Here is a 27,475-nt window from a genome sequence, read left to right as displayed (position 1 = left end):
CTTGGTCGCCTCCCAGCCATGGCGCTGATGTTATTGTGCGTATGGGAGTCGATGTGAACTATTGTCCTGGGCAATTGGGGGTCAAAGGGGTTGGGTACCAGATGGTAATCGTACCCTAGTGCTCTAGCAAGGCTGTATGTCGCCCCTGGGGAAAGATAACGGGTCACGCAACGCACAGGCACCCCAATAAAGCTAAGTAAGGTGCACGCAACCCCTCCTAGACCACGTGCATGGAAAAATAAACCTGCACTACCCTGTGGCACCGAGAAACACAAGAATGAACGTATGCGTGTCACACCGAGCCTAGAATGACCTCTGAAGGGGTACGCGACACACGGGGCAAGCACAGATGTTAAATACGTGCGCGACTCACCGTCTGCCAGGAACAAAAGCGTGAAAAATATGCACGTGTGTGTGTTGGCAACACCCCCGCCAAAAGAAGAATTGTACGCTGTCTGAGGAGACAGGACAACAGTAGAAGGGAACGCTGTTTGAGGAAACAGGCCCAGGAAAAAGAGGAAACGAGAAAAAGCTGTCAGAGGTAACAGGGAGTACGAACTGGAAACGCCGTGAAGTAAATCGCGTGTGAACCGACAAGAAGTACAGAATTCACCCACTCGCTCTCCACGAAAAGCACATACAAGGAAATGGCGGTCTACACGTACCTTTTATACCCACGTCACAGATGCGCATACGCGATGAGGACATTTCCACCAATTACGCGCTTTGACACTCGGACGTGTATCTCTTCATTTTTACACGCGCCATTCTCTACGGCCATAAGCGTGATGTCACAGCTGCGCATGGTGGCCTTTGGGCCAATGAAATCGACTATGCGAGCACACATGGTAAAACTGCACGTCCGAGTGTCATCGCGTGTAATCGGAGGGAAGTGAGCGTACACGCGATTGGCCTGGGTACGTGTATTTCTGGGGTGCGCAGGAAGTTCCACACGCGATTGGTGGAAATCCACGTGTGCTCTGTCATCACGTGTAATGAGGGAAACACCCGCGTCACATCACAGACGCGCTTACGCGCTAAGGGCCTTTGGTCCAATGAAATTGCATATGCGTGCTGACGTGCATACGCGCTAAGGGCCTTTCCTCGATTCACACGCAGACGTGCAGGATTTTCACGCGCCAAATCACTCCGTATCAAGCTGGCCACGCGTAAGCACACGTAAGACCACGCTCCTGCCCAGAAGGCCGAATTACTGCCCCCCAGAGCCCCGAGCACGCTCCCACCTGCCATCTGCTGCTGCCTGACTGCCTGCTGCCCACGTGCCCTGCCATTTGCTGCCTGCACATCAGCCAGGGGTGCTGTTGCTGTGACCACCCCTGCTGGAACCGAAGACTCCCGACTGGGATTCCATCGCTCCACAGCCCAGCCCCAGGACCCAGTTGCCCACCCACTCCTGCCTCTGGGGTTGTCATGTCGGGCACTGCAACATCTGGCACCAGTGACAATCCCCGGCCAGAGATGCAGAGGGGCACCACCTTCAGTGCCAGGGAAGTTGGTGTCCTGGTGGAGCAAGTCCTGGGGCGGTATGATGCCCTCTACGGAAGTGTGCGCGCCGACAAGGAAGGACGGACTCGGATCTGGACGGACATTGTGACTGCCATCAACGCGGAGGGGGTGGCAGTCCGCGACATCCAACATGTCAAGAAGCGCTGGGAGGAATTCAGGTCCAGGACCCTGAACAAGGCCCGTCACCTCTTGAAGGCAGCGGATGCTAAGGGGCGCCGGAGCCACTTGTCAGAAGATCAGATGAGGGTCCTGGAATGCATATCTCCAGTGCTCCACGTCCAGGTCCTTGAGAGGCAGACCCGTCTGGAGTCGAGCGGTAAGTGTACATGCATCATGATTGTAAGCTGTGCGTGTGGTGATGTGTCAGTAGTGTGCCGGTTGCACATCTGTTTGTATGGGGCCGAGTATGGGTGGGGGTGTACAGGGCTGTGAGGCTAACACATGCAAGGGCTGTCATGTGTGAGACATGTATGGTGCTTGTGTGTGTAGGCTTACATGCCAAATGCAGTTGTGTGGGCACACATGTTTGGATGAATGTGTATGTAAGTGGGCAATGTCAATGTCACTTTGGCACACCCTTTGCAAGCCCATGGAAACGGGAAGCAAGAGGGGTGTGTGTGACAAAAACCCAAGCATCTGACCCAAATCCATGACAAGCCTGCATGTGCCCAGCCACAATGCAGCGTATGCCCACGGGAGCCACACAAGGCAACACACTGTCCCAAAAAAAAAAAAAATGCCCATTAATGGGCCCGGGGGTGTGGGGGAGGCCACCCAGGAGGTCCGAGGACAGGGTGCACACCAAAACCCACCCGTGTGGATCTTGCGGAAAAAAAAACACCTCCATGGGCTCATGGCCTACACGGCACCCTATTGTGGGAGTATCACTGCTGTCGCTATCCTCACCCTCTGCAGCTGCATCAGGAGGTGGTGGCACTATGGGAGGCAGCCCACGCAAAGCCCTAGTCTTTTCCTCCATGGCTGCAAGCATGCAGGTGTGGTAGGTCTCGTTCTGGAGGATAAGTGTGCGGACGTCCCCATGCAACAACTCACGGGATGCCCGGACCTCCGCCCTAGTTGCCTGCATCTCAGCTGAGAGCGTACGGGTGAGACGCTCCAGCTGCTGTTCTGTCCTTCGGTTTGTTGAAGCCTCAAGCTCAACAAGAGTCGTCCTGAGGTGAAGGAGTTCCAGCCTCAGGGCTTCCCTGTGGCCCTGGGACTCTATGGAGATGGCTTCCTGCAGAGTCGCCAGTGCCGCCCGCCTGTCCCTGTCGGACGCCAACATGTCCTCCCTGTGTGACTGGCAGATGGAGTCGGTTGCCTGCTGTAGTCGCTCCATCAGCCTTTCGGGGGGACAATGGAAGTGGCCACCCTATCCATGGCCTGAGCCATCATCTCTGATGATGCTGCCTGTTGGGTTGCCATAACGTAAATGGATTGCTACCATGCGGTATTGCCAGGTGGCGTACGGCCACCACGTCGGCGTGCACCACACCTGTCTGGGGCAAGGCGAACTGCGCCTTGCTGTGCCGGCACTGCCTGAGGCTGCAGGACTGCATTCCCCCTCTGATCTGCTGGCCCAGGAACAGGATCAGATGTCGCGGAGTGTGACCCTGCATCCGTAACCACCAAAGGTGTACCTGCCAACAATGACAAACCCATTGAGGGTTCTAACCCTGGTGCAGGTGGGTCGGACAGAACAGAATCCCTCCCAGGAACACTCACCTGCGACGGCACGTAGGTCTCATCATCCGAATCAACACCTGAATACAGCTCGGGGGAGGTGCAGCCAGGGACACCCCTTGAGAGCACGACCTGCAGCAGTTGTGGGTTCTCACCCACCAACACACCACGTCCCTCACTGGTGGTCGGTCGGCCCTCAGACCCCTCCTGGGTCTGCACCATCTCCACAACCCCAGCAGTATCAAGTGCGTTTTCCCCTGCAAATACATAAAAGAAAACAAATGGAAACAGGGATTAGCACTATGGCACACAATTAGGGCTGAGAGGCTACAGAAACAGTACTTGATTGACACATGTCCCACATGACTAAAACACTCCCATGCATGCACCGTCACTGCGTGTGATGGGGAGGCAGATGGCACACATTGAAGACACCAAGATGGAAGATGAACTCATTTGCTGCATGCTGCCTAGCAGTGGCATCACACATTGGCCAGTGATTGGCAGGTCAAATACACATGCCATCACACAGATGGCATGTACCCTAGCCATGAAGTGAAGAGGGAGAGGAGGTCACCAATTGTTCATTCAGTCCAGTTTGCTCATATAATTGATTATTTTCATTGTAATGGTTCAAATGTTTAACCTGCAGCTGCCAGTCAAAAATGGTCCTATAGCACAGGGACATGTCTAAACTAATCATGTCCAGGAAACTGAGCCAGTCCACTGTACCATAGCCATGTCAGACATGTGACAATAGGACTGAGAAATCCAGAGTAAAAGTGGTGGTATGCAAACAATCTGCCTGAATAAACAGAGGTAAATAAGCAACAGTGTTGTGGCAAGATGACACTCCAAGGGCAACTGGCGTGGTGTTGGGCTGGATGTCTAATGTTGGCCGAAGGGATGCTGCTATGCCCAAATGCTGGTGCCAAGAATGTTTAGGAAGAGGCACATGGGTGACCCAAACCACTCAGGCACACACACCCTCCCCTGGCACCCAAACAGAAGCCCTCCCACACACACCATGCACATGGATGACACACACATGCATGTGCACTCACCGGACAATGCCTCGTAATCTGCCAGTTCTCCCACGCCTTGGATCTGTTCCTCCGTGACGTAGGTCCCAGCAACCTGCTCATGTGGAGTGAGTTCTATGTCGTCTGCTGGAAACCCACCTCCAGTCACTAGAGTTGCGGCATGACTTGAGGCCAGCTTATTCTTTGCCCTGCTCTTCAGGTCATTCCAGCGCTTGTAGCATTCATTAGCTGTGCGCCTCGCGCTTCCAAGGGCACTTATGATGTCCGCAATGGTCTGCCAGTGTGCCTGACGTTGTGCAGGTGTGGTCTTGGATCCTGCAACAATCACCATTTCGCGGTCATGTGTGGACACATACTCTACAAGTGCATTCAGTTCGGCCTCATTGAAGCTGGGCTTCCTTGACGGGCCGGACTGTGAAGCCGTGTCTGGGGCATCAGCCTCTACTGGACGAGCACTCTTCCTCTTCCGCTTGGAAGGTGGTGGGTATCCTGAGTGTCCTACGCCACTCTGGACACTAGGGGCATGAGCGTGGGATTGCACACTCAGCATGGGAGTTGGTGCAGGCATTAGCTCAAGTGTGATGGTGTCAGGGGGAATGTCAGCATGATTGACTTGGACCGACACTGTCCTGGATGGGTGTGTGAGAGGTGGGGTGGATGGAACCGCAGCTGCCCCTGCAGCCTCCCCAGCCTGCCTACGCGGGGCAGCAGATGACCTAGCTGCCCCTGATCCACGTGGCCTGATGACACCAACGTTCATCGGCGCACGTGGCTTAGACCTGCTGACCTGGAAGTCAGCCATGGAGTCACCCTGTGCCAGGTCAGGTTCCACAGTGGGCTGGTCCAACAAGGGCTGAGCATGGATGGTGTCAGCCAGGGTAACCTCAACCAGGGGTGGGGGGGCATGGGTGTCCCAAACTGCTCCTCCACACATGGGGGTCTAGGGGCACCCTGCAAGTCACGGCCACGTCCCCTACTGGATGCACCACGGCCACCACTTGGGGCTCGGCCACCTTTGCCACTCTTACGGCTTGGTCGCCTCCCAGCCATGGCGCTGATGTTATTGTGCGTATGGGAGTCGATGTGAACTATTGTCCTGGGCAATTGGGGGTCAAAGGGGTTGGGTACCAGATGGTAATCGTACCCTAGTGCTCTAGCAAGGCTGTATGTCACCCCTGGGGAAAGATAACGGGTCACGCAACGCACAGGCACCCCAATAAAGCTAAGTAAGGTGCACGCAACCCCTCCTAGACCACGTGCATGGAAAAATAAACCTGCACTACCCTGTGGCACCGAGAAACACAAGAATGAACGTATGCGTGTCACACCGAGCCTAGAATGACCTCTGAAGGGGTACGCGACACACGGGGCAAGCACAGATGTTAAATACGTGCGCGACTCACCGTCTGCCAGGAACAAAAGCGTGAAAAATATGCACGTGTGTGTGTTGGCAACACCCCCGCCAAAAGAAGAATTGTACGCTGTCTGAGGAGACAGGACAACAGTAGAAGGGAACGCTGTTTGAGGAAACAGGCCCAGGAAAAAGAGGAAACGAGAAAAAGCTGTCAGAGGTAACAGGGAGTACGAACTGGAAACGCCGTGAAGTAAATCGCGTGTGAACCGACAAGAAGTACAGAATTCACCCACTCGCTCTCCACGAAAAGCACATACAAGGAAATGGCGGTCTACACGTACCTTTTATACCCACGTCACAGATGCGCATACGCGATGAGGACATTTCCACCAATTACGCGCTTTGACACTCGGACGTGTATCTCTTCATTTTTACACGCGCCATTCTCTACGGCCATAAGCGTGATGTCACAGCTGCGCATGGTGGCCTTTGGGCCAATGAAATCGACTATGCGAGCACACATGGTAAAACTGCACGTCCGAGTGTCATCGCGTGTAATCGGAGGGAAGTGAGCGTACACGCGATTGGCCTGGGTACGTGTATTTCTGGGGTGCGCAGGAAGTTCCACACGCGATTGGTGGAAATCCACGTGTGCTCTGTCATCACGTGTAATGAGGGAAACACCCGCGTCACATCACAGACGCGCTTACGCGCTAAGGGCCTTTGGTCCAATGAAATTGCATATGCGTGCTGACGTGCATACGCGCTAAGGGCCTTTCCTCGATTCACACGCAGACGTGCAGGATTTTCACGCGCCAAATCACTCCGTATCAAGCTGGCCACGCGTAAGCACACGGAAGACCACGCTCCTGCCCAGAAGGCCGAATTACTGCCCCCCAGAGCCCCGAGCACGCTCCCACCTGCCATCTGCTGCTGCCTGACTGCCTGCTGCCCACGTGCCCTGCCATTTGCTGCCTGCACATCAGCCAGGGGTGCTGTTGCTGTGACCACCCCTGCTGGAACCGAAGACTCCCGACTGGGATTCCATCGCTCCACAGCCCAGCCCCAGGACCCAGTTGCCCACCCACTCCTGCCTCTGGGGTTGTCATGTCGGGCACTGCAACATCTGGCACCAGTGACAATCCCCGGCCAGAGATGCAGAGGGGCACCACCTTCAGTGCCAGGGAAGTTGGTGTCCTGGTGGAGCAAGTCCTGGGGCGGTATGATGCCCTCTACGGAAGTGTGCGCGCCGACAAGGAAGGACGGACTCGGATCTGGACGGACATTGTGACTGCCATCAACGCGGAGGGGGTGGCAGTCCGCGACATCCAACATGTCAAGAAGCGCTGGGAGGAATTCAGGTCCAGGACCCTGAACAAGGCCCGTCACCTCTTGAAGGCAGCGGATGCTAAGGGGCGCCGGAGCCACTTGTCAGAAGATCAGATGAGGGTCCTGGAATGCATATCTCCAGTGCTCCACGTCCAGGTCCTTGAGAGGCAGACCCGTCTGGAGTCGAGCGGTAAGTGTACATGCATCATGATTGTAAGCTGTGCGTGTGGTGATGTGTCAGTAGTGTGCCGGTTGCACATCTGTTTGTATGGGGCCGAGTATGGGTGGAGGTGTACAGGGCTGTGAGGCTAACACATGCAAGGGCTGTCATGTGTGAGACATGTATGGTGCTTGTGTGTGTAGGCTTACATGCCAAATGCAGTTGTGTGGGCACACATGTTTGGATGAATGTGTATGTAAGTGGGCATGTTCGTGATGTCACGCATGTATGTTGTTTTCAGCTGCATGTATCAGCACTGTGTACATGTGCATGTGTGTGTATTTGACAAGGGTGCAACAGTGATGCAACATGGATGCATGTGACAGCGGGATGTGGAAGCCTGATTGGCAGATGTGACATGGATGCCCATCGGAACACTGCAAAAGTTGGCTGAGGTGTACACATGGATGCAAGTGTGGTGGTGTGCGTGCATGTGTAGTGCACTCCCTGTGTTGCATGTGATGTCTGGCTCACCTTTGCCTGCTCATGCTGTTGTATGTGTATGGATGGTGCTGGCAGTTGCAATGTGGCTGTGGTATGGCTCATGTGTGCAAGTTGAAATGACATGTGTGTTGCCGATTGTGATGCCATGTCTGAGGTTTGCCAATGCCACTCATGTGCAACTGTCATGTGTGTATGTGTCCATTGTACAGTGCCCTGATGCCTGTGTTTTATTTCTCCCTGTCTGCAGCGTCAACTGATGAAGAGGGCGGAGAAGGTGCTGTGGAGCACAGCGGCGGGGATCGCACCGCCAGCCGGAGACGCAAGGCCCGGCTCCCCTCCCAGGTTGTGATCTCGTCGGGGAGTGAGGAGTCTGGTGCCGCGTCCCAGGCCGCAGCTGCCGGGGGGAGGTCCAAGAGGCGGAGGTCGGAGTTGGACTCCTCAGCAGCAGAAGGGGCAGCTGGGACCTCAAAGGGCCCAACGGGGGAAGATGGCACGGAGTCATCCAGGTTGGTTGGGGGTTTGGTGGAGGAGGAGGCCGTGCAAGCAACAGAGACGGGGTCTGGAGGTGGGGATTCCACTGGTGCTAGTGGTGCAGTGCAGGACCAGGGACAGGAGGCAGCACAGGTCGCTGCGGAGGTGCCTGTGTGCACACCTGTCCCTGATCCTGTCACTGCATCATCTTGCACCAGCAGGGATGCCTACGTCCAGACCCGTTTTCAGGCAGGGGATGAGCTCACGACAACTGGCCTTCCTCTGCCTGCGGACATGGCTATCCGGGTCCGGGTTGAGCCTTTCCTGACTGGTGTGGCGTTGCGTCAACGGGCCATGCGAGGTGACCTGCAGTCTTTTCATGAGGAGACTGCACGTCATCTCGAATGGCTCGTTGACCGCGTCGGCCTACTTGGACAGGTCACCCAGGCCGGATTCCTCCGTTTGATGGGGCTTGCTACAACCCCCTCCTCAACTGAACACCCTATGCGCCAGTCATCCTCCGTGCCATCTTGACATGTTGGCTGGGAGACGTGTGTGGGGGCCTGGTGGAGGCTGCCCCTGCACTGCTCGGGGGTGGGGGTGGTGGTAGACATGAGTGGGGGCCTGGTGGAGGCTGCTCCTGGTGGCTGGGGGGGTGGGGGTGAAGGGAGACATAGGTGGGGCCCTGGTGGAGGCTGCCCCTGCAATGCTGGGGGTTGGGGGTGATAGGAGACATGGGTGGGGGCCTGGTGGAGGCTGCCCCTGGTGGCTGGGGGGTGGAGGTGCAGGGAGACATGAGTTGGACATGAGTGGGGGCCTGGTGGAGGCTGCCCCTGCACTGCTGTGGGCTGGCGGTGGTGGTAGATATGGGTGGGGGCCTGGTGGAGGCTGCCCCTGCACTGCTGGGGGGTGGGGGTGATGGGAGACATGGGTGGGGGCCTGATGGAGGCTGCCCCTGGTGGCTGGGGGGTGGGGGTGCAGGGAGACATGAGTTGGACATGAGTGGGGGCCTCGTGGAGGCTGCCCCTGCACTGCTGGGGGGTGGGGGTGATGGGAGACATGGGTGGGATCCTGGTGGAGGCTGCCACTGGTGCTGGGGGGTGGAGGTGCAGTGAGACATGAGTTGGACATGAGTGGGGGCCTGGTGGAGACTGCCCCTGCACTGCTGGGGGGTGGCAGTGGTGGTAGACATGGGTGGGGGCCTGGTGGAGGCGGCCCCTGCACTGCTGGGGGGTGGGGGTGATGGGAGACATGAGTGGGGGCATGGTGGAGGCTGCCCCTGCACTGCTGGGGGTGGGGGTGATGGGAGACATGAGTGGGGGCCTGGTGGATGCTGCCCCTGGTGGCAGGGTGGTGGGGGTGATGGGAGACATGGGTGGGGGCCTGGTGGAGGCTGCCGCTGCACTGCTGGGGGGTGGGGGTGATGGGAGACATGAGTGGGGGCCTGGTGGAGGCTGCCCCTGGTGGCTGGGGGGTGGGGGTGATGGGAGACATGAGTGGGGGCCTGGTGGAGGCTGCCCTGCACTGCTGGGGGGTGGGGGTGATGGGAGACATGGGTGGGGGCCTGGTGGAGGCTGCCCCTGGTGGCTGGGGGTGGGGGTGCAGGGAGACATGAGTGGGGGCCTGGTGGAGGCTGCCCCTGCACTGCTGGGGGTTGGGGGTAATAGGGGACATGAGTGGGGGCCTGGTGGAGGGCGCCCCTGGTGGCTGGGGGGTGGGGGTGATGGGAGACATGAGTGGTGGCCTGGTGGAGGCTGCCCCTGCACTGCTGGGGGGTGGGGGTGATGGGAGACATGAGTGGGGGCCTGGTGGAGGCTGCCCCTGGTGGCTGGGGGGTGGAGGTGCAGGGAGACATGTGTTGGACATGAGTGGGGGCCTGGTGGAGGCTGCCCCTGCACTGCTGGGGGGTGGCGGTGGTGGTAGACATGGGTGGGGGCCTGGTGGAGGCTGCCCCTGCACTGCTGGGGGGTGGGGGTGATGGGAGACATGGGTGGGGGCCTGGTGGAGGCTGCCCCTGGTGGCTGGGGGGGTGGGGGTGCAGGGAGACATGAGTTGGACATGAGTGGGGGCCTGGTGGAGGCTGCCCCTGCACTGCTGGGGGGTGGGGGTAATAGGGGACATGAGTGGGGGCCTGGTGGAGGCTGCCCCTGGTGGCTGGGGGTGGGGGTGATGGGAGACATGAGTGGGGGCCTGGCGGAGGCTGCCCCTGCACTGCTGGGGGGGTGGGGGTAATAGGGGACATGAGTGGGGGCCTGGTGGAGGCTGCTCCTGCACTGCTGGGGGGTGGGGGTGATGGGAGACATGGGTGGGGGCCTGGTGGATGCTGCCCCTGCACTGCTGGGGGGTGGGGGTAATAGGGGACATGAGTGGGGGCCTGGTGGAGGCTGCCCCTGCACTGCTGGGGGGTGGGGGTGATGGGAGACATAAGTGGGGGCCTGGTGGAGGCTGCCCCTGCACTGCTGGGGGGTGGGGGTGATGGGAGACATGGGTGGGGGCCTGGTGGAGGCTGCCCCTGGTGGCTGGAGGGTGGGGGTGCAGGGAGACATGAGTTGGACATGAGTGGGGGCCTGGTGGTGGCTGCCCCTGCACTGCTGGGGGTGGGGGTAATAGGGGACATGAGTGGGGGCCTGGTGGAGGCTGCCCCTGGTGGCTAGGGGGTGGGGGTGATGGGAGAAATGAGTGGCGGCCTGGTGGAGGCTGCCGCTGCACTGCTGGGGGGTGGGGGTAATAGGGGACATGAGTGGGGGCCTGGTGGAGGCTGCCCCTGGTGGCTGGGGGGTGGGGGTGATGGTAGACATGAGTGGGGGCCTGGTGGAGGCTGCCCCTGCACTGCTGAGGGGTGGCGGTAATAGGGGAAATGAGTGGGGGCCTGGTGGAGGCTGCCCCTGCACTGTTGGGGGGTGGGGGTGATGGGAGACATAAGTGGGGGCCTGGTGGAGGCTGCCACTGCACTGCTGGGGGGTGGGGGTGATGGGAGATGTTAGGCAGAAACCTGTGCAGTTCCCTTAGGGACCACTGCAAAAGATTTAAGACTACAGGTGTTAGCAGTAAACCCACTTGGTAGCAGTCTGTACCACCCAGAGTTACCTGGTAGCTGTGGCTGAGCAGTCAGACTTCCCTCAAGAAGAGTTAGGCAGTATGCAAAGTATACTCAATAGGCACTTAGATACAATAATACAAGCAAACACTCACCAGAGCTTTGGTATCAAAGTATATAATTATGTATTTATAAACACACAGTGAAACACTCCAGCACTCTTATTGTAAAATATTCTACACACAGTTACTATTATGATATATACACCCCTTTTCCCCTTATTAGAAAATCACAGTAAAACACCACTTATTTTCATACAGAGGTGAGCGCTTAACTAAATTGCACTCTACTAAGGTTGTGGAAAAGGGAGGGAAAAAGACAGAATATGCAGGATTACACCACTCTGCGATTCAGGAACACTATTAGCAAGGCAGGGAGCAAAAGTCACTGGTGAGCCAAAGTCCAACGGCTGGGCCCACTTTTAGAGAGAGCAGATCACAAATGCGCCCAAGATCACACAGTTACACTAGACTTAGAAAGTCTTGCAGAGGGTTCAGAAAAGAGTTTAGAGAGGCTTTAGAAAAGTTTAGCCAGGGTGTCCCAGGCTAACCCAGGTTCGAAAGCTGGGGGCTAAATCTACCCCGTACAGTCGGTTGCAAGGGAAACCAGGTGGGACACAGTACCTTAAGTGGGAAGGATCCTCCAGCGGTGGCAGTTGTTCCTGGTAGTGGTTGCAAGTTGCGGCGTCGTCCAGGGGAAGAGAAGATCTCGACGTGGAAGAAAGATGCAGGTCGTTGCACTACCAGGGCAGAAACCAGCCGTGGAGTTTTCCGGTAAAAGGTGGTACCTTTATCTCGCGGTCATGGTAAAATGTGGTATCCCGGTTGCCGGGGTGCTTAGCACGGGCAAGGCGGCCACGAGATACGTCGGGAAAGCGAAAAGACGGTGAAACTGGTTATCCCCACCAGTCAAAGGAAGAAGTTCTCCGGCGGGAGATCTCCTCTGTCGTTGGGAAAAGTGGTGAGACGGTCCAGCAGGGCTCCACCGGTCGTGGTGTCGTGGCAGGTTGGCTCAGCTTCTCCCTCGTCGGATTCTTAGGTCCTGTGGCGACTTCTGAAGTTCCAGTCCCCAAAGCCCTGCTTTTATGCAGCAAACCCCCATTCACTCAGCCTAGCTGTCACTCAAACATGCTAAGTGGTGAGCCGGCCGGCTCACCACTTGGGCCAATCAGGACGGAGTGCGACTTGAGTTGCCTAGGCAACTCAGTCCAGGGTGCCTAAATTCCCCTCCACCCCTCCTAAGCACCCCAGACACAGTGGCACCACTTTGGAGGGCTTCTGTGGAGAAGCCTGCCAAAAAGTGGAACAAAGGGCTCGACTTGGGTTGGAGTCACAGAAGAGAACACAAACACCATTTTAGAATCAAGTTTTGGCAAAAAATACCAACCGGAGAATTAATATTAATTAAATAAACCGGCAGTATGTTCGAGGCTACCGTAAATAATTAAATAAAGGTAGTAGCCTAAAACAATGGGAAATCCCATAGGAAAATATTTGCGGTTGAATATAAAAAGTAGTATCCACTGCCACCAGCCAAAACTCGATCAGGGGGGACGGAGACATGCCCCCTCGACTAATTGAATTGCCCCAGCCAGTACGTCCACAATATGATGGTTTATACTGGTTCTGTTCAGAATTTAAGACTAGTAAAGTCAATGGTGACTTTACATGCCCTGGGAGACAGTAGTCAGTCCCAAGGTATGGAGTCTATACTGGGGGGTCACTATGACACCCCTGTGTTACTGCACAGAGGGTGCTGTGTAACACACATCAAAAATACACATGAAGCCCTATGGAGTAAAAGACCCCATAGCCCATTAAACACATCTAGATTCAAAGAAACACACTCAAATCATGCCCAAGAGTGAGGGTAAAAGAGTCTCACTCTTGGCAGGAGAAAAAAATAAACCCCAAAAATCCAGCAAAGCTGCTGGGGGACTCACTAGGTTAGGAAATTCAGCCTAAACAGAGAATTCTCCCTAACAGGAGACATGAGTGGGGGCCTGGTGGAGGCTGGCCCTGCACTGCTGGGGGGTGGGGGTGATGGGAGACATGGGTGGGGGCCTGGTGGAGGCTGCCCCTGGTGGCTGGGGGGTGGGGGTGCAGGGAGACATGAGTTGGACATGAGTGGGGGCCTGGTGGAGGCTGCCCCTGCACTGCTGGGGGGTGGGGGTAATAGGGGACATGAGTGGGGGCCTGGTGGAGGCTGCCCCTGGTGGCTGAGGGGTGGGGGTGATGGGAGACATGAGTGGGGGCCTGGTGGAGGCTGCCCCTGCACTGCTGGGGGGTGGGGGTAATAGGGGACATGAGTGGGGGCCTGGTGGAGGCTGCCCCTGGTGGCTGGGGGGTGGGGGTGATGGGAGACATGAGTGGGGGCCTGGTGGAGGCTGCCCCTGCACTGCTGGGGGGTGGGGGTGATGGGAGACATGAGTGGGGGCCTGGTGGAGGCTGCCCCTGCACTGCTGGGGGGAGGGGGTGATGGGAGACATGAGTAGGGGCCTGGTGGAGGCTGCCCCTGCACTGCTGGGGGGTGGGGGTGATGGGAGACATGGGTGGGGGCCTGGTGGAGGCTGCCCCTGCACTGCTGGGGGGTGGGGGTGATGGGAGACATGGGTGGGGGCCTGGTGGAGGCTGCCCCTGGTGGCTGGGGGTGGGGGTGCAGGGTTACATGAGTTGAACATGAGTGGGGGCCGGGTGGAGGCTGCCCCTGCACTGCTGGGGGGTGGGGGTAATAGGGGACATGAGTGGGGGCCTGGTGGAGGCTGCCCCTGGTGGCTGGGGGGTGGGGTTGATGGGAGACATGAGTGGGGGCCTGGTGGAGGCTGCCCCTGCACTGCTGGGGGGTGGGGGTAATAGGGGACATGAGTGGGGGCCTGGTGGAGGCTGCCCCTGGTGGCTGTGGGGTGGGGGTGATGGTAGACATGAGTGGGGGCCTGGTGGAGGCTGCCCCTGCACTGCTGGGGGGTGGGGGTGATGGGAGACATGAGTGGGGGCATGGTGGAGGCTGCCCCTGGTGGCTGGTGGCTGGGGGTGATGGGAGACATGAGTGGGGGCCTGGTGGAGGCTGCCCCTGCACTGCTGGGGGGTGGGGGTGATGGGAGACATGAGTGGGGGCCTGGTGGAGGCTGCCCCTGCACTGCTGGGTGGTTGGGGTGATGGGAGACATGGGTGGGGGCCTGGTGGAGGCTGCCCCTGGTGGCTGGGGGTGCAGGGGGACATGCGTTGGTGGGCAGTAGTGCAAGGTGACATGTGGGTTGGCTGGGGGGCATGGCCATGGTGGATGGGGTGTGTTAGGCGGAAACCTGTGCAGTTCCCTCTGGGACCACTGCAAAAGATTTAGGACTACAGGTGTTGGCAGTAAACCCACTTGGTAGCAGTCTGCACCACACAGATTCACTGTTGGTAGCTGTGGCTGAGCAGTCAGACCTCCCTCAAGAAGAGTTAAGCAGTATGCGGAGCATACAAGATAGGGCAATTGTTCACAGTAAGGCAAGCAAACACGCAACGAGACTTAGTGTAAAGATATTAAGGCATTTATTTATAACGGAACATCTATAAAAAAAACACTATGACACTATCACCGCAAACAAATCAATCACAATTACTCTACGAAGAAGAAACAATCAATCCCCCTAACAATATGTCGACAAGTCTAGGTTATTCCGGCACCACTTATTTACAGACAGATGCTTCAAATGTAGGGATAGGTGTCGTACTCAGTCAACTGGATGGGAAAGGTAGGGAGCACCCCGTTTGCTTCATCAGCCGCAAGCTGAAGGATCCTGAAACAAGGTGGGCAACAATCGAAAGAGAGTGCTTTGCTATCGTGTGGGCTCTGAAGAAGTTTAGGCCGTACTTGTATGCTTCTACTTTTGTCATTCAGACTGACCACCAACCCTTGAGATGGTTAATGCAAATGAAAGGGGAAAACCCAAAACTACTGAGATGGTCGATCTGCCTGCAATGGTTTGATTTCACCATTGAGCACAGGTCAGGGTGTCACCACCAAAATGCTGATGGTCTCTCTAGGATGTATGTCATCGACTAGAGGTATGAGATTCATCCAGGAGTGGATTAAATCCTCCTGTCCCTTAGTCTGGGGGGGGGCGAGTGTTAGGGAGAATTCTCTGTTTAGGCTGAATTTCCTAACCTAGTGAGTCCCCCAGCAGCTTTGGTGGATTTCTGGAGTTTGTTTTTTCCATCCTGCCAAGAGTGAGACTATTTTTCTCCCACTCTTGGATATAAATGTGTGTAATTCCTTTGAATGTCAATGTGTTCTATGGGCTATGGGGTCTTTTACTCCATAGGGTCTCATGTGTTTTTCTATGTGTGTTACACCGCACCCTACGTGCCGTAACACGGGGGCGTCCTAGCGGACCTCCGTCATAGACTCCATACCCGGGGACTGACTACCGTCTCCCCGGGCATGTAAAGTCACCATTGGCTTTACTAGACCTAAATTTACTAACAGAACTAGCACCAACCATCTTATTGTGGACGTACTAGTAGGGGTAATTCGATTACCCCTGGATCTGTAATTCGAGGGGGCACTGTCCCACCCCCCCTCGTCGAGTTTTGGCTGGTGGCAGTGGAAACTACTTGTTATGTTCGACCCCGGACATAACCCTATGGGATTCGTCCCATTGTCGGAGATTGATACTTTTTCTCGTTAATCTCTAACGTACCACCGATCTACTTATCTTAAATAAGTTTGTCGGATGGTATTTTCTGCCAGAACTCGGTTTGTAAAATGGCGTCTGTGTTCGTCTCTGTGACTCCTAAACCAAAGGTCGAGCCCTTTGTCCCACTTTTGGCGGGCTCTGTACAGAGCCCCTCCAAAAGTGGTGCCATTCTGTCTGGGCTACCACAGGGGTGTGGGAGGGGGTTTAGACACCCTGGACCGAGTTGCCTTGCCAACCCCGGTCGCACTCTGGAGTGATTGGCCCAAGTGGTGAGCCTCCCCGCTCACCACTTAGCATGTGTTGATTGACAGCTAGGCTGAATGAATGGGGGTTTTCTGCATAAAAGCAGGGCTTTTGGGACTGGATCTTCAGAAGTCGCCACAGGACCTAAGAATCCGACGAGGGTAACGCTGAGCCGACCTGCACGATGACACCTCCGTGGAGCCCTGCGGAACCGACGCACCACTTCCCGACGACAGAGGAGATCTCCCTGCCGGAGAGTCTCTTCCCCTGGCTGGTGGGAACAACCAGTCCCCTTTGCTTTTTATTCGCCTCAGGACGCAGCGGTCGAATTGCCCGTGCAGTGCACCTCGGCAACCGGATAGGCACTACCCCTGTACCGCGACCAAAAGGTGGTGCCTTGTGACGGAGCATTCCGCGGCTGGTCTCTTCCCTGGTGGTGCACCGGACTTCACTTTTTTTCGACAACGAGATCATCTCTAGTCTTGGCAAAGACCCGACGTGCATCCACCACCAGGAAAAACTACCCCCGCCGGAGCTTCCCTCCACAACAAGGTACCGTGTCCGCCTGGCTTCCCTTTCCATCGGTTCGAGAGAGGTGTCTTAATCCTCCCCGTGCCGTTGGGTCGCCTCCAAGCTTTTCTCACGTATTTTTCTGAACTAGTTCAATCTGCCAATAAATATTTGCTACAAAGACTCGAATGCATTTCCACTAAGAGACTTTTGGAACATCTCGCCTTGCCTCTCTCCGAGTGGGCCTGACCGCTGAACTTTATGATCTATTGTGGTTCTTGTCTTCTTGCCTTGCATTTTTCCCGTACCGTATTGAACTGCGTTGACTTCGCAACCTGCCTATTTTTCTCTCCCCATCCTACACTAATATTAGAGTACCATCAAGGTTGAGGCATACACCTCTGTCTGTAAATAAGTGGTGCCGGAATAACCTAGACTTGTCGACATATTGTTAGGGGGATTGATCGTTTCTTCTTCGTAGAGTAATTATGATTGATTTGTTTGCGGTGATAGTGTCATAGTGTTTTTTTTATAGATGTTCCGTTATAAATAAATGCCTTAATATCTTTACACTAAGTCTCGTTGCGTGTTTGCTTGCCTTACTGTGAAGAATTGCCCTATCTTGTATACTCCACATACTGCTTAACTCTTCTTGAGGGAGGTCTGACTGCTCAGCTACAGCTACCAACAGTGAATCTGTGTGGTGCAAACTGCTACCAAGTGGGTTTACTGCCAACACCTGTAGTCCTAAATCTTTTGCAGTGGTCCCAGAGGGAACTGCACAGGTTTCTGCCTAACAGGGTGCCTGCAGGACATATACCGGGTAGGCCTCTGTGGTGTGGGCCACCTGCAGGGGCCGTGGAGGGTGTAGAGGGAACACCTGGGAGGACCCACACGTGCAATTCACGTGTGGTGCTCCCCGCGCACCCCTGTAATACACGTACCCTGATGGAATTGCGTGTGATACTTCCCGTGCACCCCTGGAATACACGTACCCTGCTGTTTTTGCATGTGATACTTCCCGCGCACCCCTGGAATACACGTACCCTGATGGGATTGCGTGTGATACTTCCCGCGCACCCCTGAATTACACGTACCCTGCTGTTTTTGCGTGTGATACTTCCCGCGCACCCCTGAAATACACGTACCCTGCTGTTTTTGCATGTGATGCTTCCCGCGCACCCCTGGAATACACGTACCCTGATGGAATCGCGTGTGATACTTCCCGCGCACCCCTGAGATACACGTACCCTGCTGCTTTTGCGTGTGATACTTCCCGTGCACCCCTGGAATACACATACCCTGCTGTTTTTGCGTGTGATACTTCCCGCGCACCCCAGGAATTCACGTAACCTGATGGAATCGCGTGTGATACTTCCCGCGCACCCCTGAGATACATGTACCCTGCTGCATTTGCGTGTGATACTTCCCGCGCACCCCTGGAATACACGTACCCTGCTGCTTTTGCGTGTGTTACTTCCCACGCACCCCTGATGCACACGTACACAGGACAATCGCGTGTGGAACTTCCCGCGAACCACTGAAATACACGTTCCCCACTTGGCGTTTGCTGTTTGCCAGCCCTGTGAACTGGTCCAGGGTTCGCGCAGCCCTTTGCAATTATTTGGGGATTTTGAAGGCTTTTCCTTGCGCGAGGGCGTTCTTGGGGGCGTAACTGGCGCTGCTGCAGGGTCGCTGCGCCACGTTGTGCCACGGCTGGTTTTGGATGCGAAAATCCATGAATACGCTGTGGGCGGAAATCGATTTTAGCACACGCGGCTGGCGCAGACATTCGCACGGGCACGCTGTGCGCCAGCCGCGTGCGCCACTTTTGTGCGAATTTCTATGAATTACCCTGTAAGTGTATGATACTCACTTGGTTTTTTAAGGCTGTATTATTGAATGTTAGGAGAAAGAAGAAATAATTATATATTTATTTTGCAATCTTTATAAGGTAAATGACAAAAACTGTATAGAAATGCATGGAATGCATGCATTTGTGATGGTGTGGGTACTAAAGCAGAAGGATGTGATTTACAGGCAGTGGTGTTATTGCAGCTGGTAGCTTTTCGATGATAGTGTTTATCTCTGTGAGTGTATGAAGATGCATGACCTTATCCTGGCTGTGTATAATTTTATAATGCACTACTAAGTGTTTTTCTACAATTATACTGTTATTTCTCCCATCTTCCAATATTATAATTTTTTAGATAGCTGTATGTGTAAAAATAATGTTTAGATGGCAGGCCAGTTTGGAAGTGACAGTTGATTATAGCAGATGGGAAAAATGACAGTAAGTTCATTTTATAGGTTGTACAGGCTAAGTGGCAGTTATTCTGTTTATATGCATTCATAAGAGTTGAACATGTACTATGCAGAAAATATGCATACCTGTAGTTTGTATTCATGCATGTGGATATGCATGCAGCTGCAAGTAGAAATCTTAGAGACTTGTACAGCAGTTTTTTTAGTAGGTGCTTTCCAATGATATGAGACTTGTACTCAGAGTGATCAACAGCATATTTGAAGTGCTGAACTCTGATGATGGAGTTAGATGTAGAGGTCTTGGATATGATTGGTGGATGGTTGCGTGACTGCTTTGCTGTATCCAATGAGGGAATGGCACAGAGAGTGATGTGGAAAGGGTAGAAGGGCTGTCTAAGAGTTACGCGGTCCACGGACACTGGGGCTGTCCGTGGACAGGGCGTGCCACATCTGGGGTTTTTCAGCAAATCCAGCATGGAAAGGGGACTGTAAGGATCTGCCAATCAGATGTTGAGGTTGTGGATTTGTGTGAAAGAGACTGTGTGTAGTGAAGATGGCAGAGGTGGAGGAGGTCAGGGTGTTGGTGCTTGGAGACATGTTTGTGCATGGTTTACAGCAATATGCCCAATGCAGGCTTGTGGCAAACAATTTTGATGTTAAAGGAGTGGAGGTGGTGTGGAGCACTGTTCCTGGTTGCAATGTACAGGAAATTGTACAAGTTTGTGAAGATATGGGCAGGACAAAAAGTCCCCATGTGGCAGTTTTGCACTATGGTGCATTCCATATGGGCTATGTCAGTGCCCCTACTTTGTTGACAGATTTGGAACACTTGGTTCAAGCAGTAATGAACATCCTTCCAAATGCCAAAGTAGTTTTTTCTGGTTTAGTACCTAGGGCAATATGGGACAATAGCTCGGTTTGTTGTCCTCAGCAAAACATTGCTAGGTGTGCAATCAACCGAGGCATGTGTGCTTTCATGCTTAGAGATGGTATGTTCTTCTTTAATAATGAGAATATTGATTCCAGTAATGCTGTTTATTTTAAAGAAGATGGCATTTCTTTATCTTTTATGGGAAATGACATGCTGTTTTGGAATGTAAGGGTTGCTTTGGAGAAGGGTAATGTGAAGATTTTAGGAGTATAGTAAGAGAAAAAACAAAAAAAATACAAAACAACAGGTGTCTGTCAAGCATCTGCAAAAAACCCCCAAAAAACGCTCTTTTCAGAGCCAACTTCAAAGGGGAAATGGGGCACACTATTCAAATTTAAATTCACCACGCTCAGATTTTTGATATGTCCGCGGACATCGTGTATTACATACAGGGATTTTGGGGTGGAGAGGCATGCTAATGAGAATGAGCAGAGCAAGGGATTGGTCAGTAAAGTTTACTGGGTGTGTTGTGTAAGGAGAGAGTTTGTCAGAAAGTATTTTTCCTGAGAGAAGAACAGATAGCTATAGCTGTGTGTTTCAGAAAACAGATTATCTGGATTTTGGGAGACTCATGCATACATTGTTTGGAGGTGCATGCAGAACACTGTGGAGTAGCTATAGATCTTGGATTCCCTCATGTGGAAGTGCAATGGAGTGCGTGGAATGAATTGGCTGGACTTGGTAGCTGTTTGTGCTACTTTGGAGACACAGCATCATCCAGACATAATTATAATTCATTGTGGAGGGAACAGTTTAGGACATGTGTCTGGAATTTCTTTGCAATTTGCAATGAAACAAGTGACTTTGGTAGGTCATGGACATGTTTCCAAATTCCCAAGTAATATTTTCTCGTATTGCGCAGAGACAAATGTGGCTGCATTCTTCTTCATTTGGTCCACAAATGGAGAAAGCAAGGCGCAATGTCAATAAGGCTATTTGTGCTTTTCTAAGCGATCTCGGCATGTCCTCTTTTCACAATGAAAATATTATGTTTTGTAGCACATACATTTTTCACAGAGATGGAGTCCATCTTACTTATGCTGGCAATCAGATTTTTCTGAGAAATCTACAAAATGCATTGCAACCTTTTTTGGAATTACAGCCATCCAGTTTGCAGTAGTTGTTGACCATTTGAAGTTTTTCAAACACAAACAAACACCACCAAACTGCTCTTTTCAGAGCCACCACTTCCTCCCATAGAAAAGTGCAATGGTTATGATAGGGAAGCACCCCAAAATTTTAGATGTCCACAAACTGTCCGGGGACTTCTAAAAAAATGCATAGGTCCCTGCTCCATTTATTTGCCACTTCTATTTTTAGACTGTGAAAGGCGGCTCTGAAAAGAGCCTTTTTTGGGGGGATTTTAGTTGTTTTATATTTTTTTGGGATTTTTACACACGAGACACTAGGAGAGGAGGGGAAAGGAGGGCAAGGAAGGGACACCAACCATGGGGATAAGAAAGGGCCGGTGGAGAGAGGAAGATGTAGGGTGGGCCTTATTTAGGAAGTGGGCAGACCTTCTCATGCTACTTGACCGTAGTCTTGAAAGCACTCCGAAGACTCTCCCCCGTGTAGAGTACTGCATCGCCGTAAATACACAAAACTGTGACCCTCGAAAGGTAAGGGTCAACAGCATCATGGATGGCCTATGAGGCAGCGGGAGGGATGTGCTGTACCACAGGATTGTCTCTCGTGGTGAGAGGAGCAGAAACGGAGGATGTGGTAGAGGAACTGAACCTACTACGTTGATCACATGGTACAACCTTGCGAACGGCCCCACCGTGGAACGACCTTTGGTGTCGCTTTGGTGTCACTTCATGGATGTCGTACCAAAGCTGTACGAACCAGGCCTTCCACGACTTAGCACCATTTTGCACTGGTTGCAGGTGACCTTGTTCACACATGCTTTTGGTACATCACCATGAATGGTAAACAATCACCACGCCCAAGACTCATGGCCATGGCGAGTGCTGGTAGTAGGGGAGGTGGTGGTGGTGGTGGAGGGGGTGGGAGTGGTGCTGAGGCAGAAGCAGCAACAACAGCCATGGATGCCATCAGGGTTGATGTGAAAATCTCAGTAAGAGCAGCAAAGGCAGCAAAAGCCAATCTGCAATAGCCAGCAGCACAATGAAGATCAGCTCTGGGGTGTGGCCTTTTATAGGGGTGCTGGTGCGCACTTCACGGACCGCCGCTCTGTCTGTTGACAGATCGAACACCCCAAAAAGGCTCAAAAAGTTCCGAAAAGTATGTAGAAAGCTAGGGTCATTGTCTGGGTCATGTACAATGGTGAATTGTTACTGTAAAATACTTTGGATTGTTTGAAAAAGTACTTTTAAAATGTTTGGGGACCCGGACAGTGTCTGCAAATCAGGACACATGCTCAGCGTGAGTGCGGTCACATGATCACATTGCGAACACGTCCGCGAAGGGAACGGGTGTCCGCAGGACACCAAATGCACAGGAATGGTCATGCGCGAGCGCGTGTGTTCTACGGACAGTGTTCAGGTCCTCAAACTAATTAAAAGTGCAACACAAGTGAGATGGACAGTTACTGACAGGCGCGATGTTCGTAGGATTTATGGGTGTGGTGCGCATGTGTGTAGATGTTCTACAGATAGTATGGACAAGTATAGGGCCTCTATACGGCTTTGGCGGTAGCCATGCCCTTAATAAGGGCATGGCTGCCACCAAAACTGGTCCGGGTCCGGATACCCTTAATGGGATATTACCGGACCATTCCGAGTTTGGAGGGCCCGGTAATTCCCCCTACAGGGAACCCGGGCCCGGACGGTCCCCATTCCCCTTTGAGCACCATAGGGCTCAATGGGAATGGGTGCAGGGAGCTAACAACGGCCCGATTACGACCGACCCGTTGTTAGCTCCCTGGTCCACTCGCGGGACACGGTAAGGACGTCTGGTAAAACCAGATGTCCACATCGGGTCGCGCGAGGGGACCTCCTAATGAGGCGAATGGGTTTAACTGGACCGCATCCATTAGCGGCACCCGTTAACCCATTCCGCCAATGTTATAATGAGGCCCATACTGTGCTTAGAACACCCTCATTTGGGTTAATTGTGAACATTGCGGATACTGGGTGTGTTCTAATAACTGTTCCATGTTGCTTGCAGACAGTACGGACAGGTATAGTGTCCTTAGGACATCTCCATTTTGGTCAATTGTGGACATTCCAGACAACAAATGTGTTCTAAGAACAGTTCCATCTTGCTTGCGGATAGTAGGGACATGTATAGTGTTCTCAGGACACCCCCATTTTGGTTAATTACGGACATCCCTGACACTGTGCGTGTTCTAAGAACAGTTTAATATTGCTTGTGGATAGTACAGACAGGTATAGTGTTATTAGGACACCTCCATTTTGGTTTATTATTGACATTTGGGACACCAAATGGGTTCTAAGAACAGTTCCATCTTGCTTTCTGACAGTACAGGCAGGTATTGTGTCCTTAGGACACCCCCATTTTGCTAATTCCGGACATCCCGGACACCGTGCGTGTTCTAAGAACAGTTCCATTTTGCTTGCGGACAGTACCGACAGGTATAGTGTCCTTAGGACACCCCCATTTTGGTTGATTACGGATATCCATGACACCCGCGCTGTCCGCGGACACCTTAACTGCCTTTTTAAAAGAAATAAGACACAAAGCACTGAATTAAAACACACATAATATTTTTTTGTTGTATTATATACAGATATAAAATGCATGAAAGAGACAGGGAAGCAGAAACTGACACAAATACAGGGAAATTAGGGGTTTGGAGATGATGGATGGGAGGGGATGAAGGGATGGAAGTCTCATCAAAACGTTTTTCTTGGTGTTGAGGGTTTGGGGATAGTTGACTGGGACATGGAGAGGGGGAACAGGTGCATGTGGGACAATGATATTTAATTGTTTCTTTTATGTGGTCCTCCACAAAATGTTTCAAAAGATTGAAATTTTCCATAAGCATGTCCATTTTTTGTTCCATGCGCTGCTGAGTATTTTCTAATGTCCCTTTTGGTGTATTATTTTCAATGTTTGTCTGGTCTGTTAAAACAATATATATATATGTTAAGTGCACATAAAGTAATGATTATTAATGTGCTTATATAGAGAAGTGTCTACCATTAGTATCACTGTTTTCAGACATTTCCTCACGTGGTAAATTTTCCTCAAGCCATTCCAAAGTACTGGACATTTCTGTGTAAAAAAAAAAATATTACTTTTAGTGTACCTAATACAGAAAGTTTAGAAATATATAAGAAACATGAATTTTACTTACTAGTTTCTGGTAAATTGTGTTCTTACTGTTGTGTAGGTCTTCTGTTGCTCCTAGCTGTGCAGTTTCTGTGAGGTAATTATGTTGGAAGCATATCTTTTTTTGTTTTGGTATATTCCATTTTAGTACATATGGTATTTAAATGTATGGTTGATGTGTTACATGTATAGGTTCCACTTCTTATTTATTATTACATATAATGTGTTCATATGCTGCTTTTTGAACTTGTTCAGTGTTTATATAGCATGATAGAACAATCTAAGATACCCCTTACGGTTTTGGGTAGTGTTGCTGTTGTCCGTGTCCGTCTGTGGACATACGCACAGTCCGTGTACGTCAAAATCACTAGCAGGGGTCGGTATGTTCTATGTTCCATGTATATAATGTAAGGGAATCCTAGTAAACATCTATCAAATTCACACTATGTATATGCGTATTCAGTAAAACAAACTTTGATAAAGGGAGGTTATGGTTAAGTTGCGCTACTAAAAACCTATGAAATTCAGTAAAAAAACGTTGTTAAAGGGACGTTAGGTTCCAAGTAAAACCGATGGTAAGCTAAGCAACCATAACTCGTGCCACCACAGCGCATTGCTAAGACTAACACCCAGGACATCAAAGATGACATCACAAATGTCATTGATGACATCACTGATGACATCACATGTGCATTTACTTTTCATGAAAACTCTGTACAAGGGATTCTTATTATAATGTTGACAGAAAAAGTGTCAAGGATAATTGGAATAGATAACTTGAGCTATGTAGTGCATTAAGCAATGCATTGATATAAATAACATTCTATTATGAAGTTCTTTACAGTATAGTAAGCTACTGAAGTATACATATAAGCATTGTGTGCAGCATACATGATGGCGGTGCAATATTCATAATCTTCCCATGTTGAATAGTGAAATGATAAATGCTTTCTTATTAGAGTTTTGTGTACTGTGCAACATGTAATAAGTATCTAATAAAACCACTTACTACATAATTTTATTATTACATACAAAACACAAAGACTCAACAACACATACAAATATGAGTATATATAGGGAAACTGAAGTACGCAAAAAAGCAGCAGTAGAAGGAGAGAGTGTTCACAACCTAACTGATTATCTTTATGCACAGAAAGGATTACTCTGCTTCAGACTTATTACTTCGCTATGTACGAATATCACATGTTGTGACTGCACCCTAAAGAAAGTAATGCAAATACAAATATGAGCACATCCAGAGAAAGTACAGTAATAAAAAAAAGCAGAACAATAAGAAAGTGTTGATAACCTTACTGATTGTCTTCATACACAGAAAGCATTGCTATCTTTTAAGCGTCTATTTTTCATATGTATATGTTTCATATGCTGTGAGTGGACCCTAAGTGAATTATTGTAAGAACATATTTGAAGTATAAGTCTACAAATATAGTACTTTTTGATTTATTTGTTCCTAACTATTACTGGTCAAGATATATCACTAAAGGAAAAAAGAGCGAGTCAGACATGTGATGTCATCAGTGATGTCATCAATGACATTTGTGATGTCATCTTTGATGTCCTGGGTGCTTGTCTTTGCAATGGACGGTGGTGGGGTGTGTTATGGTTGCTTAGCTTATCATAACTGGTGAATTTCAGGTTTTCATGGTTTTACTTGGAACCATAACGTCCCTTTAACAACATTTTTTTACTGAATTTCATAGGTTTTTAGTAGCGCAATTTAACCATAACGACCCTGTAACAACGTTTTTTTACTGAATATATGTATATATATATATATATATATATATATATATATATATATATTCACTGAAAAAGCTTTGTTAAAGGGACATTATGGTTAGGTTGCACTACTAAAAACCTATGAAATTCAATGAAAAAACGTAGTTAAGGGGATGTTATGGTTAAGGTGCACTAATAAATACGCATGAAATTCAATGGAAAAACATTGTTACAGGGACGTTATGGTTATAGGTAAAACCAAAAAACCTCAGAAAATCACCAGTTATGGTAAGCTAAGCAACCATAACTCGTGCCACCACCATGCACTGCTAAGACTAACACCCAGGACATCAAAGATGACATCACAAATGTCATTAATGCCATCATCAAATGAAGAAAATACTGATGCACTACGCCTCCGAGCAGTGGAAGGAGTGTGAGAAAACTGCCTTCAGAGATTGTCACTGTTGCACAGACACACACCTGTCACACACTTGCCACTTCCTCTTTAAGGTACTTGATAATAGTGCCAGCAATCAAATGCAAGCATTTGTTGAGAAATGTAATATCTTGCATCGAGACAGTCTGGTTTCAGACCTCGTCACGTTACCAAGACTGCTTTGCTACAATTACAGACACATATGCTGGAAATCTCGGATATCGGTCACTCTGGCTTGTTGGTTCTTTTGGATTTATCAGCAGCTTTTCAATCTCCTCGATCATGAACAACTCTTGCTTTTATTAGAGAAAAAGGGCCGTTGCAACCCTGATTCTATTCTATGGGTGAAATCATTCCTTCAGAATCGCACATCCTTTGTGTGTTGACAGGAGGCCACCTCTCCCTTCTCCCCCATTTCTCTTGGAGTTCCTCAGGGAGCATGTGTGTCATCTCTGCTATTCAACCTTTATATCCAACCTTTCTGTTATATGTTGGATGAGCTTGGAGTGTATTTCTCAAACTATGCTGATGACACCCAGCTAGTGTTTGAGTTATCGGGGGACTATGCCAAGGATGCACATTTTCTTCAAACTTATCACCAAATTGAGACCTGGATGAGTAAGAACTGGACCTGTCTAAATGGAGATATGACTGAGTTGTCGTCGGTCTTTGGTACCAAGCATGCTCGAGCAGAATTACACTCTAACTATCAATAATTCTCTATCCATGTCAGTCCAATCCCAGTCTCAAAGAACGTTAAGATCCTGGGCTTCTATCTTGACACATTACTCAGGACAAATGCAGATGCCCACATCAATCAGACAGTAAAGAATGGATCATACTATCTTTGGCTGCTGAGAAACCTGCACCCCTTTCTGTCAGCGCCCAACTGCTCCTTGGTTGCTCATGCTGTGATTCTGTCTAGATTAGGCTACGGCGATGCTCTGTTAGTCTGAGCCGATAAAAAAAAAACATTCAAGCTCTGCAGATCCTTCAAACTGATGCAGTCTGCATTATTGCAAAGAAATCTAGGAAATAGCATATCTTGGATACCCGGAGAAATCTTCATTGGCTCCCGTTTACAGCTCGGCTAGAATTCAAGGCTGCTGCACTAACCAAAAGAGTGCTGTTTGGCACCACTCCAATCTATATTAAGGACCGGGCCTCTCTATGAGCCACCAAGGAAACTATGCTCAACCACCTTGGCATTGGTAAAAACTCCAAAATTCTCTCTCTCCAAT

The sequence above is a fragment of the Ambystoma mexicanum genome, chromosome 12 (genome assembly GCF_040938575.1).
Source record: "Ambystoma mexicanum isolate Mex_15411 chromosome 12, UKY_AmexF1_1, whole genome shotgun sequence".
In the NCBI taxonomy this organism is placed as follows: Eukaryota; Metazoa; Chordata; class Amphibia; order Caudata; family Ambystomatidae; genus Ambystoma; species Ambystoma mexicanum.
The sequence above is the reverse complement of the archived record's forward strand: the minus strand, read 5'-3'. Positions refer to the sequence as shown.